General features: G+C 60.2%; 1 long non-coding RNA gene across 2 annotated transcripts in view; it reads left to right on the plus strand.

Annotated features, from left to right (window-relative positions):
* Window positions 1-20,928, plus strand: part of LOC122234117 — a 60,257-nt gene extending 39,329 nt beyond the window's left edge. The window contains exons 3-4 of one of the 2 annotated variants that reach the window (XR_006211863.1): window positions 236-466; window positions 20,848-20,928. This is a non-coding gene — a long non-coding RNA (uncharacterized LOC122234117). Of the gene's footprint in view, window positions 1-235; window positions 467-2,299; window positions 2,911-20,847 lie in introns of those variants that run through there. The other variant, XR_006211862.1, reaches the window with a different exon arrangement.
* Window positions 20,929-21,664: the final 736 nt, after the last annotated feature.

Consider the following 21,664-nt stretch of genomic DNA (forward strand, 5'->3'; position numbering starts at 1 on the left):
TGAGGTGGTGGAGACCGGAAATGGCCACGCCTCCCTCCCGGGCCGGCCCTGAGGACTGAACCAGGCGTCCACGTGGGTGCGGCCGCCCTGACAAATCGGCACAAGAGGTGTGGCCGGCGACAACACCGATTTATTGTCTTGCCGTTCTGGGGGTCAGCAGCCCTAACACGAGGGTGTGGGCAGGACTGCGCTCCTTCTGGGGAATCCAGGGGGGACTCTTCTGCCCTTTCCCCAGGGCACCTGCACTCCTGGGCTCGAGACCTCTTCCCGAATTCTCAGGGCCAGCCGAGAAGCACCTGCCCGTCTCTTGCTTTCTGACCCTACTTCTGTCACACGTGTCTTCTGACTCGGGCTCTCCTGCTGCCCTCCTACAAGGACCCTCGTGACGACATGGCCCCCCCACCCAAGCCGGGACGTGGTCTCCATCTCGAGATCCTTCCATTACCTCTGCAAGGTCCTTTGCCAGGTAAGGTCACGAATTCGCAGGTTTCGGGGTTTCGGGTGTGGATCTCTTCGGAGCTGTTGTCCTGCGGACCACGACGGTGGTGGTTAGCACCTGCCGATCCCGTCTGACCTGCCGGGCAGCCTGTGTACCAACCCACAAGGCCGCTCTCCCCAATTCGTCAGCGGGGCACCAGAGGCCCCGGGTCACCACAGCAGAGGCAGGACCAGCCGTGCGCGTCTTCCCTGTGGGAACGACCCGGGGGGTGTCAGGCCACATTTGACTTAGAGGAGCTGTCGGAACCGATCACGATTAGCACGGAACAAGCTTGACCGATGATCGGAGGCGAGATAGCGAGAGGGACGGTGGTCTCCCAGGCAGGCGGGATGGTGGGGCCCAAGGCCTCAAGGGGTCGGGGCTGGAATGTTTGGAGACAGAGAGGGGCCTCGCTGGAGAGAAGGCTCCCATCGGTGGGGAGGCCTGAGAAAGCCTTGAATACCGAGCCTCGGTGTCTAGACTGGATCCCTTGGGCAGCGGGGAGCCACAGAAGGTATGTGAGCAGAGGAGTACCATGAGGAAGGGGGCTGTTAGGAAGGCTGTCCCTCAGAGGCCTAAGTGCCCTCCCTTCACCCACAGCAACCTTTCTACCCCCGGCATCCCTGGGGACCGCCTGGCCCTGTCCCTTTGGGAAGAATTAGGTCCACTGGCACCTCGTTCCTGTGCTCGGGGACCACTTGGCGGCCGGAAGCAATGCATTGTCATGCTGGCCTCCAGGATTTCCTGCAGCAGCCCAGGGGCCGGACGGGGCTTTGTGGAAATGCTCCCCGGAGAGCCCCGTGCTGCCCGGCCAGGGTCAGGGTCAGGCCCAGCAGGCAGCAGAAGGGGGGCGTCACTCAAAGCAAAGGGGACCTTGGGGAGAGGGCCTATGCAGGAAGTGGGTGCTCTCTGCTCATTGGGCCTCAGGACCTCCAGGGCCCTGCCCACCGGCCTCCAGGCTCTGGTGGGGGCCGCCCCCCAGCATCCTCTGCAGGGGGTGCCGTGGCTCTGACGGTGGCAAGCTCTCCTGACCCCAGCTGGCTGTCGGCTCGTCTGTCTTTGCATCCAGCAGACATGACATCTGGGACCTCAGGGACCTCAGGACGTGTCCCACTCTTCATCAGAAGGGCCCTTTGGACCCCCCTGCGCCGAGAACATGTGAGGCTTGTCACTCCTGGCCTCAAACTGCTTTTGGCTGAGAGTAAGGACACACGCTGGCCAAAACGGAATTATATTTATACAAATAGTGTCCACCCAGTGCCGAGCAGCCAGGAGGGGCTCAATAAATGGGCGTCCGGGGACGGGGGGGGGGGGGGGGCGGTGGGGGAGGGGAGACATCCAGCCGGCCCACCACGCCCCCAACCACGACAGGCCACCTCCCGAAAGGCTCTGTGGCTCAAGGCTACGATACCCCAGGGGCCTGGCCTGCCTCCCTGCAGCCTCCAAACCCCAGCCAAGGCCACATAACGTGTCCTGTCGCCAAACGTCCTAGGCTCGTCCGCGTTCCCTGTGGCCTGGATCCGGACGGGGCCCCGGTGGTTCTATGAGAAGCCGGCCGGGGCCTTAGCACAGGGCTCCGGGCGGAGGTGGGGGTCAGCAACCTGATTCCTGCCCCAGGGTGACTGGGGAAAACACCTCTTGAGCCCCCAAGCCTCTTTGGTGCCTTTGTCCCACCACCGGCAACACCCGGCACCACCCCCCCCCCCCACCGTTGTGCCCACGCACACGCCTGGAGCCCAGGGACCTTTGACAACAGCTGTCGTCCGATTCCCGTTACTGCCGAACAGGGGACCGATTGGGGTGTTTCTATCCACCTTCCAGATGCCTCTGAGCCCTGCTTGTCTGCCCCGTGGACCAGAGTGGAGGGCAGGTGGGCAATGTGGCTGCGTGACCTTGGAAGAGGCCCTGTCCTGCTCTGAGCAATGCCGGCTCCCCTGGAGAGTGCCCCCCCTCCCCGCCCCCCCCCAGCGGTGGGGCCCGGAAGCTCTGGGTCTCCCCCGACCCTCGGCCCCGCTGGAGAGAGGAGGAGAGGACAGCCGTGGGCTGTCTGTCCATTGCCAGGGAAAGACACCTCCTCCTGGCAGTGGGCCGGGGTTCATTCACCTTGGTGAAAACAAGAGCTGCCGTTAACTGGTCACCTGCTGTGGGCGGGACCGTGTCGGGCCACCAGCCTGGGCGTCTTATTTGGCCCTCGGCGTCCTGACAGCCAGGTGCTGTCATTGGCACTTTACAGACGAAGCCCCTAGACTCAGGGAAGGGTCGCGGCTCACCCAACGTCACCCAGCTGGTCAGGTGGGGCTGGGCTAGAAGCAGGGACATCGGTCGTCCTCTTTCTGTGAGGGCACTGTGGATTCCCCCCCTCAGCGGGGGCACAGTGCTGTCCCCAAGAAGGTACTGGAAAAAAACCTAAGCAATAAACGAAATGATTTCCAGCGGGGGGCATGCTACGTGGGGGCATCTCCAGGAGGCGATCCGAGAGTACCTCTCGGAAGAGGTGACTTTCTCGTTGATGCTGTGCTGAGCTCGAGAACAAGTGGGAGCTTTGCGTCCAGAGGGCATGAGGCCGACCCCCAGGGCCGAGAGGGTGGGGAGGCCGCGTGTGGTCCGGCTAAGCCCACACTGCACCGGGTGCTGTGGGAGAGACAAAGAGCCCTAAATCAGGTTTCCTGCCTTTGAGGAAATTCCAATTAGATGTGAGGTGCGATGCAGAGGCGTGATAAGTGGCTAACAATGGCAGGCAGGGGAAGAAAGCTAGTAGGACTAGCCGGTGAGGGCACGGGAGCCCAGAGGTGGCCGAGGCCCCGCGTGGGCTCTCCTTCAGTCCTCGGCGCTGGGCAGGCTGGGGCGGGGAAGGGAGGGGAGGTGTGGTCAGGACCCCAGGGGACGTCGAGGGCAGGGTACGAGTGTCCTGTGGCTGCTGTGACAACCGGCCACAGTCACGGTGGCTTCAAGCATCACAGATGTATCCTCTTACGCCGCTGCGGGTCGGGCGCCTGACGTGGGTCTCGCGGGCCAGCTGAGGCTGGCAGCATAGCTCGTTCCTTCTGGGCACCTCAGGGGAAATCCGTGCGCCTACTTTTTCCAGCTTCCAGGGGCCACTGCCTTCCTTGGCCTGCCGCCTCGCCCTCCGTCTTTAAAGCCAGCCTCCCAGCGGCCTCATTTTCCCTCTCTCTGCTTCTGACTCTCTGGCCTCCCTCTTCTAAGAACCTCGTGATTGCACTGGGGCAACCCAGATACCCAGGCCAGGTCCTTTCACACTTAGGGGCAGACGGCCCATCCCAGGTGAGCAAGGGAAGGATGTCCCAAGAAGGGCGATTGTGGGGACAGCAGCAGCGGGGATGTCACTGCAGCACACAGCAGGCGCTTAATGGATGGATGTAGAATGGATGAACGAGCGGGGTGGGGTGCGGGGGAGACAGCCGGAGGCCCGGGGTCCCACGCGAGGGAGAAGTAGGGGCAGCCGAGCTGTGCCCACGGATGGAGCTGCTGGCTGGGGTTGGGGATGGACAGAGCCCCCCCACCCCCACCCCCCAAAGGCGCCCTTTCCGCCATAATGGCCCTTGAATCTGACCAGTGACCTCGAGCCGGCTACGTACCAGCCCGGGTCTGCTCTGGGGGGGGGCAGCCAGGACTCACACCGTTGAGGGGCCGTATGACTCCTCCCCCACTGATGGAGGGGCCGTGCCCTCGACAGCACGGGCAGTGGTTGGCTGAGTCTGTCCTCTCTCTGCCTCCCAGCCCGCTAGCTCGGTGCCGGGCGATCGGACCCAGGACTGTTGAGTCAGGATGCCCCCCGGGCTAGGTGATGGAAATCTCAGTGCCACCCCGCCCCCAGACCCGCTGAGTCAGACCCTGCATGTCTTTTTTTTTTTTTTTAAGTTTATTTATTGATTTTGAGAGAGAGAGAAAGAGAGAGAGAATCCCAAGCAGGTTCCGCACTGTCAGCGCGGAGCCCAACACGGGGCTTGATCTCATGAACTGTGAGATCGTGACCTGAGCCGACTGAGCCCCCCCAGGCGCCCCCCGAATCTGCATTTCAGTAAGGTTTCCAAGTGCTTTGGCTCCCGCCTGCCTGTCTGACCCACAGAGAATCGGGAGGCAGAACAGGGCGACCCCCCGCGGGCCGGGGGGCCAGGCTGGGGGGACAAGCTGAGCCGTAGAAGGCGGTGTGCCTCTGGAGGGGCGGGAGGCAGCAGGCAGACGTCGCCGTGATGGGGCAGGAGCAGCGACACCGATCACATGGTGTCGGAGGCGCCATCGTTGTTCCATTCTCCAGATGGACGGAGTGAGGCCCGGTGGCTTGCCTGACCCCGCTCAGCTCGTCTGTGGCTGGGCCAGGATGCAAATCCAGAAATCCTGGCTCGAGGCCTTGCGTGGAGCCCATCTCCAAAATGCCTCCCTGAGGCACCAGGGAGCCACAGACGGTTGGAGGGCAAGGGAGCGATGTGAGCAAAATGGACTTTTTTGGAAGGCCGAGTGGGGCAGCGGCGTGCTGATGGGTTGGCTGGGGGGGGGGGAGCCCGTGTGTGTGTGTGTGTGTGTGTGTGAAGGGCAGCGGGAGGTGGGGGTGGGGTGGGGAAGGGGAGGCCCCCGCGGGACACCGGCCTCCAATCCAGGCAGCAAGCGGCATGACCGCGTGGGGCGGGGCCGGCGCGGCTGAGACGCGGCCAAGAGCGAGGTCTCGGGACAACCGCCAGGGGGTCGAGGTGGCCACCTAGGGCCGGGCACGAGAGGCCGATGGCTGAGTCCACGGGAGAGGTTTGGCCACCTGGAGACAGACGCCTACGCACGCGGGTTTCCCTGGCTTATTTCTCGCTGTGCTTTCCTTACCTCCTCTTTCCCCGCGACTTGGAACAGACTGGAGTCCCTGGGAACTTCCTGTTGCCAGGCCGCCTCGCGGCCCTTCCTCCTGGCTCGGCCAGAGGCGGGGGGGGGGTCCCAAGCAGGCCACATCCTGCCACCCGCTGGGAGCTCACAGGGACACTGCTTGGCGTCCCCTCCCCTCAGATCTATTAAATTCCAGAGGGCAGAGGGCGGCCTGCAAAGGGGGCCCGGGGCACATGTGCCCCTCCGTGGAGGCCCTGAGCCCCCCAGATGTGTGTCCTGCCTGGGGGTGCGGGCCGGCCGACCGTGGCGGTCTGCTCACCTAGCCCCACGGGCTCACAAGTCTGCCAGCCTGGGCCGGTCGGTGGCTGACCTTGGGCGGGTTCCTCAACCTCTCCTGGTTTCCTTCTCAGTAAACACGGGGAGATTAATAATAATAAATGTTAAAAGATTCCCATCGGATGGGATTGTTTTGAAGATTTCTTGAAGATAATGAACGTGAAGGTCAGAGTAGCATTATAAACACGCTCATTACCATTTTTTCCTGGCAGGGATTGGCCTGAGGGCCTGGGGAGATGTGGTCAGAAAGCTAGCTACTCGTGGATTAACGAATGTTGGTTGAGCACCTACTACGTGCCAGGCGGTTGGTTGAGTACTTACTATGTTCCAGGCCCGGGGGAGAGAGCCATGCCTGGGAATAAGCAGACAAGAGCCCCGAACATCTCAGTCCTTTATCCTGGGCACTGGGTGCCCAGCCCTGCGCTCAGTGCTTCTGTGGGCCATCTTGTTCACCCTCCCCACCTTCTTCTGTGAAGAAGGCGTTATTCCTGCCAGATTTTCTCCCCTTTTGAAAGTTGGGGCAAAATTCACATCATCTAAAATTCACTATTGTAACCATTTTATTGTATTTTATTTTTTTTAATGTTTATTTATTTTTGAGAGAGAGAGTGTGCCAGCTGGGGAGGGGCAGAGAGAGAGACACACACACACACACACACACACACAAAATCCCAAGTGGGCTGTAGATTCTGAGTTGTCAGCACAGAGCCCGACGCGGGGCTCGAACCCACGAACCGTGAGAACGTGACCTGAGCCAAAGTCGGAAGCTTAACGGACGGGGCCACCCAGGGGCCCCTTCACCGTTTTAATATGCGCGATTCTGTGGCCTGTGGGGCATTCTCTGGCTTGGGCAACCACCTCTGTACCTAATTCCAGAACATTCCATCACCCGGAAAGGAGACCCTGTGCCCAGCAGCACTCACCCCCGCCCCCTCCCCAACTCCCGGCCACCGCGGTCTGCTTTCTGGCTCTAAGGATTCGCCAGTTCTGGACAGTTCACGCCGATGGACTCCCCCACGGCGCTCCCTGTGTGTCTGGCTTCCGTCGCTCAGCGGGGTGTTTGCGCCGTCCAGCCACGCCGTAGTGGGTGTTAGGACTTCGCACCTTTTTACCGCCGAATAATGCTCCGCCGTGTGGATAGACTCCGTTTTGTTTATCCATCCGCCTGCTTGGGGACGTCTGAGTTGTTTCCACTTTTTCACCCCCATTTTATTTTTTTTTTAATTTTTTTTTTAACGTTTATTTATTTTTGAGACAGACAGAGACAGAGCATGAACGGGGAGGGTCAGACAGAGAGGGAGACACAGAATCTGAAACAGGCTCCAGGCTCTGAGCTGTCAGCACAGAGCCCGACGCGGGGCTCAAACTCACAGACCGCGAGATCGTGACCTGAGCTGAAGTCGGAGGCTTAACCGACTGAGCCACCCAGGTGCCCCCCTTTTTTTTTTTTAATTTTTTTTTCACCCCCATTTTAAAGACAATTGGAAACTGCATCCAAACCCGCTATTGGCCTAAGGTCCACACCTGCCCGTGACCCAGAAATTCCCCCCCGAGACCTTCACCCGAGAGAAACGAGAGCGCATGTGGACACCAAGAGCTGGTAAGCCACACCGGAAACAGGTCAGATGTGCAGGGACAGGGCGAGCGCGCCGTGCTCCTCGTGGGGCAGGGTCCTGGCCCTCCACAGAGAGGGAGGGGTGACAGAGTCCCCCGGGGCCTCGGAACGATCTCAGAAACCCGACGCGGAGTGAAGGAACCCAGACCCGAGAGTGCGGGTGGCTCCGTTTGTACGAAGTTCTCGAAAAGCCAGACGTGCAGTGACAGAGAGCAGATCAGTGCTTTTCAGGGGCCGGGGAGGGGCACCAGGCAAGATTTCGGGGGTGACGGAAGTGTCGTTTGGATGGGGGTGGCGGCCACACAGGTGTATACGGGTGTCAGCCTTGACTTATTTTTTTAAGTTTATTTATTTTGAGACAGAGAGAGAGACAGAGAATCCCGAGCAGGCTCCATACTGTCAGCTCGGAGCCGGGTGTGGGGCTGGAATTCACAAAGCGTGAGGTCGTGACCCGAGCGGAAATCAAGTGTCAGCGCTTGACTGACTGGGCCCCCCAGGCGCCCCTGAACTTACTTGAAACGGACCCGTCTTAGCGAATACACCGCGCCTCCGTAGAATCGGCTCAAGAAAAGCAGCTGTGTGTCCCTGCCCCCACACCCACAGTCCTTCCTGGCCCCACTCTGGTCCCCGTTCTCCGGACGGGGCAGGCTGAGCCCCTCTATTCTGCCCGGAGTCTGAGTCTGCCCCAGGCTGAGCCCGCGGGGCCGGCACGTAGGAGGTCCTGCTGCCCGAGGCTTGTGACCCTCCTGATATACCCTGGATGGAGCGTAGAGCCCAGTTCCGGAGGCTCCGTGTAGAACCCGGGCCGAAGGCCGCACCCTCCCTGGGACCGGTGGCCAGGCCTCCGTCTGGACCCTGAGGGCCTGACCCCCGGCATTCTTCATGCTGGTGGTGTAGACATGTCCGCACGGCGGGGCGGTCAGCCCGGTGGCACCTGCTGAGGCGCATCACTTCCCCCTGGTGGGTCCACGGCCACCCCCTCTCCACCTGGAAAGGAGGAAACTGAGGCTCCGAGAGGTGCTGTCCGTTGACCCGGGTCTGTCAGCGGGCGAAGGCAGAGCCGGGGTTCTGACGTGCAAGGAATTGGCCCGAGCAAGTGTGGGTCAGAACGTACAACGCTGATGTCGGGGACGGTCTGGGCGGCCGGGGCACCCGCAGTCTCGGGTCACCGCCCCCGGGATGGCCCCAGGATCTACACCAGCTGCTCCCCCAACAAGGGGCCGATTCGAGGTGATGCGGGTGACAGGCTGGCAAGGGCCGTGGACAGGTCTCTGTCGGGGAGGTGCTGGGTCGCCGTGTGTGTGTGTGTGTGTGTGTGTGTGTGTGTGTGTGTGTGTGTATCTGTTTCTGTCTCTCCCTGTGTCTGTATCTCTGTCTCTGTGTTTCACCATGTAGGTGAGGTCGTTTTGTCTGTCTGTGCACCCACGTCTGTCTTTGGATGTCTCTGTCTCTCTCTGTTTCTATCCATCTCTGTCTCTGTATCTGTCTCGTTTTGTTTCTGTACCTCCTACTGTCTCTTTGTTTCTGTTCTCTCTCTCTCTCTCTGCCTCGGTCTTTGATGAGTGTCTGCCTTTCCCTGACTGTCTCTCTCTGGTGTCTGTTTCTGTCTCTCTGTAGCTCTGTCTCTCTCTGTAGCTCTCTGTCTCTGCCTCTCTCTGGTGTCTCTGTCTGCTTCTGGCTCTGGTGGGAAGAAAGCCCTTCTCAGGGCGGGGACCCGAAGGAGGGGACGGGCCTGCCCTGACCTGGCGCGGCTCCTTCCCAGGCCGGCTCTGGCGCCTGTGGGCCGGTGGGAAGAGGCATTCGGCCCAGGGAGGCCAGGGCCTGGCAGGCAGGCCTTTCCCGGGACGGGCCCTCCCGCTCCCCGCCCCCCTGCAGCTGGCTGCCTTTCCCTCTCCCTGTGTTTCCAGGGCCCTGAGCACTGGAGGGAAGGCCCTGCGTCCGTTTCAAGGGCTCCCACTCTGCGTGTCCTGGGGCCCTTTGGGAGGGGGTGTCCAGGCCCGGGCCCCACCCCTTGGTGCAGCCTCCGGCCTCCCTTGTCCCCTCATGGGACCTTCCCAGTCGAGTGCCCACCATACTCCCCTTCTTGGCCCCTGTCTGGATGAGCTGCTGGGGAGCCCCCAGCAGCTTTGAGGATTGAGGCCACTGGCAGGACCCCAGAGGTCAGAGGCTCCCCCCCCAACCCGGGCAGGGCTGGCCGAACCGGACTCCAGAGCCACCAGCCCGCCCAGAATAGCTATCTACTCAAAAAGACAGAGCCCAGCGGGCCAGACGTAGCTTCGGAGGTGACCGACCTGAATTCTCGGCCTGTGTCAGTTACTGTGTGTCTCCAGGTTCAAGGTCGTCGTCTCCCAGGGAGGCTGAGACCACAGCCCGTGGCCGCACAGATGTCCGCAGTAAACGTCAGCCAATCATTCCCCACCGACCATCCTGCCTGGCAAGGGCAGTGCTGTGCCAGGAGCACCTGCCCTTTGATGGGAGGGCCGGAGGGCAGGCACGAGCTCAGGGCTCTCAGTGCCTCCTCACGAAGCACTCTTGCAACGGAGACTTGTGAGAATCAGCACGCACTGACGAGCCGCCGTGCATCCCGGGCTCTGTGTCAGGCTCCTGGGGTTCCTTCCAGGCAGGCAGTTCCCACCCGGAAGCCCCCACCAAGGGCTCTCCGCGCGTCCCTTGGTCCAGTGTGGGGGAGGTACGTGGCCTGGCGGGAAGCAAGGGGTCAGGCCGGGCCGGCTGCCTGGAGGAAGGGGCCTGCGAGGGGGCAGAGAGCAGCTCAGGGTAGAACGCTGTAACTGTGGCTCCTGCCCGGCCTCCCTCCCTGCCTCGGGTGGGTCAGAAGCTGCACGCGTTCCCCGCCCCCCCCCACCCCCCCCAGCGTCCCCCGGCGGCCTGGCCCTGGCGGCCACACACCAGGGTCCCAGCAGCTGGGAGGGTGACAGCTGGGCCCTGCCCTGGTGACAGGTTCCAACATGTTCCCTTCCAGGGTGGAGGCAGATTCAGAGAGGAAGGAGGAGGGGCCCCTCAGAGGGTCGAGGTGGGGCAGCTGGGGATCCAAGGGACTCGGGTCTGTGTCTGGGCTTGCCCCGCGCCTGCTGGCAAAACCCTTGGCGTGTCCCTTCCCCCATCTGCAAAGGGCCGATGATCGTGACCCCGCACAAGGTTGTCCCAAGAATAAAATAAAAGTCTGTGATGCGGAAGCTGAATGAAAGGACCAGCCCGTAGCCCCCAGGGCGGTGACCTTTCATACCACCGCTCTGAGAAGTGGGGACGTTGAGGCTCAGAGAGTTTCACTCTCTCGGGTGTTCAGGGGCAGGGCTAGGGAACTCTGTTAAATTTTGCTGTCTATATGGCGTCTCCCCGCTGGATTTATCGGCTCCCCGAGGCCTTATTTCTGCAGCCGGCAGGGAGCCCAGTTGATAAACGGGGAATCAATGAGCGAATCGACCGATGTTAAGCTGTGTGATCCCCTTTGCCTCTCTGGGCCTGCCTTTCGGTGTCTGTCAGGTAAAGGACGGGTGAGCCCAGCTCTGAAAGGCTTTTAGGCTAAACTCCGGGAACGCAGTGCGGAGAACTGCAGGTCAGGGCCTGAGCACGGGGACTTTCCAAGGTCCCTGGTCATTTTTAGCCTCGCTCCTAGGGGACAAGCGACCCGCGATCCGTCCTCTGCCCGGCCCGCGCTCAGCGAGTTCTTTTTCTGGCTGCATGAACTCAGGCCGCGTGCGCAGCCAAAGTTAAACTCAAGAGGGCTGGACACGTGGCTTGGGTGGGGAGTCGGAACAGATGGCAGGCCACCTGTCGGAGGGGTGGCTGTGGCACAGCAGCTCCCACCCAGTGGCCCCTCTGCCGCCTGCCCCCCCCTCCACCCTCCCGCCTGCCTCTCGGCCTGTCTCTCCTCCTCCCTGGGCTCCGTGCACCCCTGCAGCCTGCAGGCCTGCGCTGGTGGGGAAGCCAGCATCTCCTCAGAGGCTGGAGGGAAAGCGAAACTCAGGCGAACAAAGCCAAGGGGGCTTGGGTCACCCCCAGAGAAGACCCGAGCGGGCCCGTGTGCCCATCTGCTCCTGAGTCTCCCCACACCCCTGACCCACCACTGCCCCCCCAGAGTGAAATGTCACCAAGTCTGTTGGCATTTAAAGATTTGAGGCTCCCAGGGCGCCTGGGGGCCTCCGTCAGTTAAGCGTCCGACTTCAGCTCGGGTCATGATCTCACGGTTTGTGGGTTCGAGCCCCGCGTCGGGCTCTGTGCTGACAGCTCGGAGCCCGGAGCCCGCTTCGGACTCTGTGTCTCCCTCTCTCTCTGCCCCTCCCCGGCTCACCCTCTGTCTCTCTCAAAAATAAACATCAAAATTTTTTTAAAGATTTGAAGCTCCTATTATTTAAAAAAAAAAATCACAAACCAATATATATGCGTGGTTCATGGTAGAATGAAAATACAAAACACCTGTAAACAAAAAGAAGGAAACCACCACCTGTAGAAGGAAGCTACCCCCCTGGCAGGTACATCGACTCTCGGTGTCCTGTCTTCTTTCCGTGGACACGCAGATCGTGTTTTCCAAGCTTTTGCTCGCACAGTATCGGTGTAATCCTCTCCGTCAACAGCGAGGCTACCGTGGCAATCATTTGGGACGCCTGTGTCTTGACCCGGGACCCAGCCCCTCATCGGAAATGCCCAAATCGCAAAAGCTCGAGAGACGAAGTTTGCGCGGAACCCGATCGGTCACAGAGATCTGCCCCGAACTGACGTGAGGCCGTTTATAGCCTCTGTTTCCCTGCCTCAGCGCGAAGATTCACATGTTTTGCTGTAGAAATATCCGTGAGTTTGGTTCAAGGTGTCGTGTCGGACCCCACTGAGGCGTGCAGTAACACTGTGCGGGGTTAGCCGCGGAATTGTGAATTCCGGAACTCGTCTGGTGTCACGGAGGTGTGCTCTTGGGTTTTAACTGGGTGGATGTGTTGGGAGCTGGACATTTGCTGGGTGTGGAACCCTCTCTGCTGGTGTTTTGTATGTAGTAGTCACGTCAACACCGAGAGAGGGCACTGTGCCCTGTTCACAGGTGGAAACACGGAGGCTCAGGGGGTCAGAGTTGAACCCCGATCCTTGGCTACCAAGTTCAAGCACGTACTGCCCCCCTGCCTCCCTCCCCGCTCTTTCCTGATACGATCTGAGACCCAGTGATATCAGTGTTTTTCTTTCTTTTTAAAAAAAAAACAAAACGTGTAAACCTGTTTTTCTTTTAAAAGTTTATTTTTGAGAAAGAGTGAGTGGAGGAGGGTCAGTGAGAGAGAGAGCGAGAGAGAGAGAGAGAGAATCCCAAGCAGCCTTTATGCCGTCAGCGGAGAGCTCGGCACGGGGCTCGAACGCGTGAACCTCAAGACCATGACCTGAGCCACAAATCAAGAGTTGGATGCTTAACTGACTGAGCCGCCCAGATGCCCCTGATATCTGTGTTTTTCGAACTGTGGTCCGTGCCCCCTGCCTCGGGGGTCCCTGGATACTCCAGGCATCAGCTTGCCAAGCAGACTCGTGGCGATCCTGGGGCTCTTCAAGCTGGAGACTTTCTGCCCTGCGCCCCGGAGACTGGGGTCAAGGGAAATGCTGTCCATGATAATGGGGGCCCGGGGGCTCCAAGGTCTCTGTTTTGTCTCAGTTTTTGCCTCTGCATCCTGCTGCCAGATGCATGTAGACACCGCCGGTTCAGGAGCCCCAAGTCTCTGGAGCAGCCCGAGGACTACCGGCCACACCCTGTTGGCCTCAAAGTCATGGCTGGGAATGGGCTCTTCAGACCCAAGCCATTAATTTTGGGTCACAGAGCTCAGCTCAGAAGCTACCTCTCCTGCCCACTCCCTTCTCGGAGCCTGGCCTTCTTGCATATTTCAGGGACACAGGACAAAGGTCCCATGTGAGCACAGCCACCCCCCTCCCTGTGCTTCTCCTCAAAAGAATAGTTGTATCTTTTATCTTAATGCAGCCTGTCCGTCTTCCCTTGCTGCTTTCCTTTTTTTTCGAGGAGTAAGTTCTTCCTTCCTCCCACCAGCAACTCATCTATCCGTCATCCCTCCTCTTTCCTTCCCTCTGTCCATCCATCCATCCATCCATCCAGTCAGCTACTCACCCATCCATCATCCCCTATTTTTCCTTCCATCCATCCATCTTCTTTCCATCCATCCACCTATCCATCTATCCATCTATCCACCCATCAGCCAGCCAGCCAGCCAACCAGCCGGCCAACCAGCCATAATCCCTCTTCTTTCCTTCCATCTGTCCATCCATCCATCCATCCATCCTTCCTCTTTCCATCCATCCATCCATCAGCCAACCAGCCGACCAACCAGCCATAATCCCTCTTCTTTCCTTCCATCTGTCCATCCATCCATCCATCCATCCTTCCTCTTTCCATCCATCCATCCATCCATCAGCCGACCAGCTAGCCAACCATCCATTATCCCTCTTCTTTCCTTCCATCTGTCCATCCATCCATCCTTCCTCTTTCCATCCATCCATCCATCAGCCAACCACCTACCCATCCATTATCCCTCTTCTTTCCTTCCATCCATCCATCCATCCATCCATCCATGCATCCATCCATCTATCCATCTATCCATCCATCCAACCATCCATCCACCCATGCACGCATCCATTCATTCATCCTGGTACCCAGTAGGTGCTCAATAAACCATAGTTGAACGAATGAATGAATGATGAGTTTCTCCAAGCGGTCTATCTAGTGACCTTATGAGAAAGGGGGGAAAAAAAGATTCACCTAGAATAAGTGATTCTGATTGGATGAATTCCTCACATCTCTCCCCATCCATCCATCCATCCATCCATCCATCTGTGCATTCTTCAGCAAATGCTTACTGAGTGCCCCGTCAGTGCTGGGCATTATGCTAGGTTCTGGTGCTAGAGATACAGTGTTGAACAACAACAAATGTCTGGCCCTTACTCTCACGGAGCTTACAAATTTGGGGGGGGGTGGGGGGAGACAGATGTGAATCGAATAACCACACCCATGAATTCACAACTGCGAACGGCACGAAGTGCCCAGAAGGAAAAGAAATCACCTAGCATATCCCAGCGGTTCCCGAGCCAGGCCTGAGGACCAGAGAGGGCTCCCGTGAGGTCTAGACCCTCCCTCAGGAACCCCAAGATGAGCCGGGCACCATCAGGAAAAGGACACCCGCCCCAGGTGGCTCAGGAGAGGGAATTAAATGAAGGGACCTGGTTACAAAAGTGATAAGCCGGTTGTAAGAGGAGCAGGAGATTAGGAACCACAGAGAGCTGCTGTCACCTCCCCCCGCCCCGCCCAGGCTGGAGGGACAGAGAGGAGTGTTACTGGAGCCACAGCAGAAATATGCCCTTTCTGGAGACACTGCCCGAAGCAGAGAGGGAGAGACGTGGAGAGGGGAGAGAGGAGAGAAGAAGAGAAAGGAAGAAATACCCGGCCTCTCTCTCTGTCCGTCGCTGGGTCTCCCTCCAGGGCCTCCATTGGCTGAACCTAGCGGGTAGTCACACGGCGGGGGAAGCTGGGGTATGGAGTTTGCAGGGCCTGCCCGCAGAGCAGGAGAAGGGTGAGGAACGGCTTATGTCTGGCACAGGCAGGAATTAAACAGGCACAGAGGGGAGGGAAGCAAGTTCCCGTTCCCGACAACCGCGACAGCACGTGCAAAGGCCCTGTGAGGCCAAGCGCGTCGTGCCTCCTAGAAAGGCCAAAGCACCGGGAGGGCGGAAGTGGCCACGCGGAGTCCTCGGGTCTCCGGGGGACCTGCTCAGGCTCCGGCAAAGAGGGGGTCTGACCACCTGAGAGCCATGAAACCTGAGAAGGAGGTTTTACGTAGGAGGGAGGCCGCGGCCGGATTTGCACTTTTGAAAAGATCACGCGGGCTCCAGCGGAGAGGAGAGCAGATGTGAGGCGCCCACAGAGGGGGAGCCGGGGGGAGGCCTCTGCTGCCCCTCCCCCAACCTCGGCTTCCACCCCGAGCCAGGGCCCCCCCCGACTCCTCCCCACCCTCTGGCCGCACGCACCCGGCCGCTTCCTATAATGCGATGTTCTCTTCCTTGACCATGTGTTTGCCTTGCTCTTAGATCTGTGCCCCCGGAAGTGGCCTCCCGCTCAGCCCGCCTCACCCGCCCCCTTCCCCTCTGCTAAGCCCCCCCAGCTGCCCACAGCCCGGGCTGGGGTGCCAGCCACCACGCCACCTGTTCGTGGCCGTTTTCCCCTCTCCAGTGGCTCGGCTTTCAGGCCCGATAAATATTAATGGCCGTGCAGGGTCGCGGGTGGCCCCACAGAGAGATAGTCTTTCTGGAAGGCGCGTCAGGGTGCCCAGCCCGAGTTGCCGCGGGACCCCGGGGGCCTGATCCCGGCCTCCTGCCTGCCCCCCACCTGCGCCCCTTCGGGGGGCGAGCCCGGAGCCTCGGGAGACCGCCCAGAGCATCAGACTTGCTCTGGTTCTCTCGTGAGGCCAGGGCCGGTCCTCACGGGAGCCGAGCCCCGGGGTCCCGAGCAAGGCCTGGGGTCAGGAAGGAACACTAGAGCTCCTGGACAAGGGCACCTTGGCCTCGAAACCATAAACCCGCCTTTCCCGAGGGCTTGGAAGAGCTTTCAGCTGAGAGGTCCCCCCCGACGCCGCGTGCGTGCGGCCTGGAAAGAGCCAGGTCCCCGGGCCTCGGCCCCTCCACCTGTTAAATAGAGGGGGTGGGCTGGAGAAGGTCCCAAGCCTCAGCTTTCCGAAAATACATACTTCTTCAAGGCAGGAGCCATTCGGGGAGCAGCCGGGGAGAAACAGACGGTCCCTCCCGTACCTTCCGCGGGGGCGGTGCGTCTGTATTCAGAGGGGCTCCGGTCGCCCCACGGCAGTTTGGGGAAGCGGGCGCCGTCATTCCCCAGCTCTGGTTCCAGCTCTGTCCCTTAGAAGCTGTGTGATCTCGGGCAAGTGGCTCCGCGCCTCTGGGCCTCACTCTCCTCATGTACGAAGTGGGAATAACCCTAGCCCAGCCCGCCCCACCGCCCGAAATATGCTTTGCATCCCGGGGGTGAGTGGAGTCAGGACTCCCAGTGGGAACCGGGGACTGTAAGTCACTGTTCCTGGTGAGCGCCGTCCTCTCGACAGCTGGAATGTTCTAAATCATTCTAAGACCTGGGCAGATTGGAATTTTAAAATGTGTTTCCCCTTTTAGAGCAAGCCACGCCGGAGTATTTCTGGCCTCTGAAAGGAATACAGTTTCAGAGCCGGGTCCGAGAAACCACACGTGCTAACACAGCCCAAGGAAAACACCGACCCCCGGGCCCTTGTCCTTTGCGGCCCGTGTGGGCTTCGTGGGGGCTGCTGGGCGGGGAGACGGCACACGGGGTCGGGCTGGCGAGTGGGCGGCTGAGAGCGGGGGCGGGGGGGGGGAGCCAGGGAGCCCCGGGTGTGCCGTAAGCCACCCCGAACGCGGTTTCTGACATCTCGGTACGCACAAACGCCCTGGGGCCCGCACTCGTGCGCCCAGAGACACGGTATGAGTGTTCGACCAAAGGCGTGGGCCAGAACGTTCAGAGAAGCTCTGTTCGTGTCAGCCTGAGACAGCACCTAGCCGAAAGCTCTGTCTAGAGCGGTAACGGGTGACGGGCGGCCGGGGTGCTCGGTCGGTTGAGCGTCTGACTCTTGATGTTGGCTCAGGCCGCGATCTCACGGTCTGTGGGATCGAGCCCCGCGTCCCACTCTGTGCTGACAGCACGGGGCCCGTTCGGGATTCTCTCTCTCTCTCTCTCTCTGTGTCTCTCTCTCTCTCTCTGCCCGTCCCCCACCCCTTTTTCTCTCAAAACAAATAAACTTAGAAAGAGAGCAGAACGGATCAGTTACGGCATCGTCCCCGACGGAATACTATATAGCAAACAAAAGAAAAGAAAGAAAGAGAAGAATCCCGTACGCCTCCAGGAGAAAGCAGACAAGGGTTTCACAGACATAATACAGAGCCCAAAGCCAGACTCAAAGAAGACATATGACATACTTCTATTTATATAAGGTACAAAGACAGTCTGTACCAACACATGCCTCCACATGGGTGAACCCTGAAAACCTTACGCTAAGTGAGAGAAGTCGGGCACAAAGGACCACAGAGTAGACAATTCCGCTTAACTCGAAACGTTCCGGGCAGGCAAACCCACAGAGACACAGCCGAATAGGGGTTGCCAGGGGGCTGAGGTGGGCGGGAGGTGATGGATAAAGGGTCCGGAGTTTCTCTGGGGGGTGGTGAAAACGTTCTGAAGGTGGCCGTGGTGGTACACACGTCAACGTGCTGAAAGCCACTGAGCTGGGGGATTGTGTGGCGTGAGAGTCACGTCGCAATAAAGCTGCTAAAAAAGTGACAAACCGGTGTGGTGTTGGAAGCCAGGACGCCCGGGGCTCTGGCCGTGGGTCCTTACCCTTGGTGGGGGGGCGGGGCCCGGAAGGGACACAAGCGGGTGGGGGGGCTCCTGGGAGGCTGGACCTGCCTTCTTTCTGGGTGCTGGTAACACAGATGTGCTCGGTTTGTGAACCTCCCGCAAGCCGTCCCCACACGGTGATGCACGCTTTTCAGGGCCGCGCGGCAGCGAGAGGTGTTTAGAAACAAGCCCCCCGGGTTAGGACTAGACGCATGCGTCGGCCTCGCTTCTCGTCCCCATCGTGCGCCCGGCACCAGCCGACCACAGAAGTGAAAGACCAGGGTAGGCGGGCTGGCGGGCCGGCCTTCGGTGACTCAGAGCAGCTGGAAAGAATCTGTCGCTGCTGGCCGCCAGCCCCCGCCCCCCGTTAGCCAGCGCCCAGGACCTGCCGCAGCCCCCCGAGTGTTCCGGGCCTGAGGGTGAGGGAGCCGGGCTGGGTGGGGCCCCCGGCGGAGCCATAGACAGGACTCGAAGGCGTCCAGGAAGCGCTGGCCGTTAGCCTCTCTGGCGGCACCCGGCGAGGGACAAGGGTGCCTTTATTGCAGAGGATTGGGGATGGCCGGCCAGGAGCTGGGCACACGGCAGCGCGGATGAGAGCAAGACTCCGAGGCCACTTCCCAGCCCTGTGACCTTGGGGACGTGCTAAGCCTCAGCGTCCGCATCAGTACAATCGGGTGACAAGAGTGCCTGTTTTCTAGCCTGTCACGGAGGCTGCACCGGCTCGTGGAGTCAGCCTGGAATGCAGCACACCTCAGCGGCCGGCGTGGCACCCTGGGGGACACGGGCCGGTTGGCGTGAGCGCCTCCCGCAAGCCACGCACCCCTGAGGCGGCTCGTCTGTTCCCAGCCCTTCTGTTCCCAGCCCTCCCCCCCGGCCCCCTCCCCGTGCCCTACCTTCTCGGGGAAACCTCCCTGACCTGGAAGGCTGGCAGCTAACCACATAAATGATTGCTGCGGATTCTGTGCAGCAGACCAGGGGTCTGCTGCAGAGAACCCAGCAGCCCGGGAGCATCTGAGTTCACTCGAGATTTATGTGGAGTGTTTGTCCCCGCATCCCCAGCCGCGGGGCCGGCCTGGCGATCGTTCATCAAAGGGGTTTTACGAGGCCCCGGGAGTTCCTGGCAACGGCCTTGGGTTTCGAGACGGAGGGGGTTGGGGGGGATGGTGTCACCCAAGGGGAGACTGGGCTGTTTGCTTCCGGATTCTTTTTCCTGGTGGACGGGAACCACGCGAGGCTTTAAAGGGCACCCGATTCTGCTCTTGGGACGTGCACCCCCACGCACGGGCGCCTCACTGGAGAATGCGGGCAGTGTTTACTTTGGTTTTTAACGAAGCGATCTGCACGGGGTTCTCGGGCCCCCGCGACGGGAAGGTCGCCCTGCCCCCTCCACTCCCCAAAGCTCTTGTATTAGAAAAAAAGGGGCGCTAAGACAGGGTCACCCAACATGCTGTGCGTTTTTAATGTTTACACGGAACAAACTGGCCCGCGTCGAAAGTGCAAGGAAATCTCACTATGAGGGCCTGTGCCTCTGGGCCTCAGTGTCCCTGTGTCTCAAAGGGAGAGGACGATTCCTGCTCTTCCTCCCCCCGCCCCCCCCCCCACTGCTATGTCATGTGAGCTAACGGGTGTGAAACGGCTCATAAGCCCGAGGCCCCCATAAATCCCGGGGATTTTTTTTATTGTTAATGGTTGCATTCCTTCCGTCTGAGGAGGACAGACTTCTGCCGGTGGCCTGCCATGTTTAAAGCTCTTTCTGAGAATGGCAGAAAAGTGCTTGCTTCATTCTTGGGGGGGTGGGGGGAGGAGAAAGAAGGAAAAAAAAAAAAAACAAAAAAACCAGGGCAGTCAGATGATAAATTTTGTTTTCCTGGTCCCCAGTGAGCCAGAGGCCAAACACAGCCTCCGAAATAGCCAAGACAGGCCAGCCTGCAGAAGGAAACGGCCCTGGGAGGGGTGCTTGAAACACACACATGCAGTTTCGAGGGAGGACCCAAAGGGCAAAGGCCCCGGGGAGAAGGGGGGAGGCTGGGCGCCTGGAAGGGACTCGGCCTCCATTGCCGGCCCCCGCGGGGGGAGCGGGACACTGGCAGCCGGCAGGAGCGGCCGGGCAATTCTGGAACTTGGAAGGCCTGGTGAGGTTTTGGCATCCGAAGGTCAAGCGCCGATGGAGCCCCAGCCACGTCCCTGGCCTTGTGACACCGTGCGACAGCACAGGGGAAGCCACTCGGGTTCTGCCCCAGTGGGAACAGCAGGCCCGGAGGCAGATGCACACAATAACGTGCGATAAGTGCGCAGAGCCTGGAAAGTCGCCTCGCCGGCAGGGTGAGGGCAGATTCCTGTGGTTTCTGGGCCAAGACAACCCCACAGGAAGCTGCGAATCTGAGATGCGCCCAGATGTTCCAAGCTGCCTGCCTTCTGGTCTCCTTCAGAACCAAGGTGGGGCGCTTTCTCGCCGTCTATCCGTCCGCAGGACCGGCTCTGCCCTTGAGCACCTGTCGCTGCTTGGAAGCCCCCCGCCCCCCACGCCCTAGGAAGGAAGATGGGGAGTGCGGGCAGTGGTTCACGGGGCCCGGGGGGAGATGGGGACCCTCTTTCCAGCTGCAGGGAGGCCATGTGCTCAGAGCGGGGAGCAGAGACGTGGCTCTGCTGGGGCCGGGAGGCTGTGGCTCCCAAGTGAGGTTAATCCAAGGGGGCCTCAACGCGTCTCATCTTCTGGCACGTGTCCCGCCTGTTTGCGTCCAGACGGGGACCCATCAGGGCCTCAGTTGCCCTGGGTGTGAAACGGGGAGCACACGTGAGGCACCGGAGGCCATCCCTGCCCCGACCCACCAGCATCTTTGGACTCAGGACAGAGCTCGTCTTCTTAGCTAACAGCCAGGGAGCTACAAGGTGCCTGGGCTCTAGCTCAGCTGCACCAGGCTGTGCGACCTCGGGCCTCGACTTGTCTTCCCTGCGTCTCTGTCTCCTCGCCCGTAAACTGGGGGTACGGGACAACCTACCTCACAGGCCTGTCGCACAAATTTGGTGAGTTTACGTCTGTAAGGCACAGGTCCCGGTGAGACTAACATTCCACCAATGTGTCCAAACACAGTTATTTCCGGGGCCGTGGAGAGCGTGTTTCACCTGGATTGTCCCAGTTCACCCCCCTCGCAGCCCTCCGGGACAAGCCATTTTGTTATCCCTGTTTTGCAGATGGGGAAACTGAGGCTCAGAGAGGCGAAGTCGCAGACCAAGGCCATACAACGAGTAACTGTCACACCGTGCCAACGGCTCCACTCCTCGGTCACCCACCCACAGATGGCCAACCATCATCACCTGCCTTTTCCCTCTGATCTGTGGTCACCTGCTTCCTGGTTGCTGAGATGCGTGCCAGGGGACTTTCCTGAGTCACTGGTCATTGAGGGAAACAAAAACATCCAGCTGGATGCCTCCCTCCTCCCACCCCGGGTCCCCTTCACACACACACACACACACACACACACACACACACACACACACAGAAGGCACATGCTCGGGAAGTTCCGCTTAAAGACCAGCTTAGCCAAGAAAACTCCCACCTCCCTCATTTTGTCCTGTTGACCCCCGTGGCCCTCCTCCCTCACACGGAGCCTCAAAGGGGCCACACGCACACATTCTCACTCCGAACGTGCCAGGCCTCTGTGCCCAGGGCATCACCCTGCCTCAGTTCATGGGCACACACACACAAATCTGGTAAGGGTCACCACCGCACTGTGCAGAGCAGGAAACTGAGGCCTGGGGCGCTAAGAGGTTCGTCTGACGCTCACACAGACAGAAGAGGGACGGGGCAGGATCGGGACCCCAGTGCGCGGGACCCGGGCCCTGAGCGAGGCCCCAGATATGTGACCAGCGAGCAAGCCAGACCTGGTTCCTGCCCCGGGGGTGCGGGGCCCGGGGCGGGGCGGGGGCGGACCCAGGCTGCAGCTCAGGGAAGAGTTGGACAGAAAAATAAATAGAACCAACAGCAAATTCCTTTGCCAGTGAGTTGAGA

Source organism: Panthera tigris, chromosome E2 (assembly GCF_018350195.1).
Source record: "Panthera tigris isolate Pti1 chromosome E2, P.tigris_Pti1_mat1.1, whole genome shotgun sequence".
In the NCBI taxonomy this organism is placed as follows: Eukaryota; Metazoa; Chordata; class Mammalia; order Carnivora; family Felidae; genus Panthera; species Panthera tigris.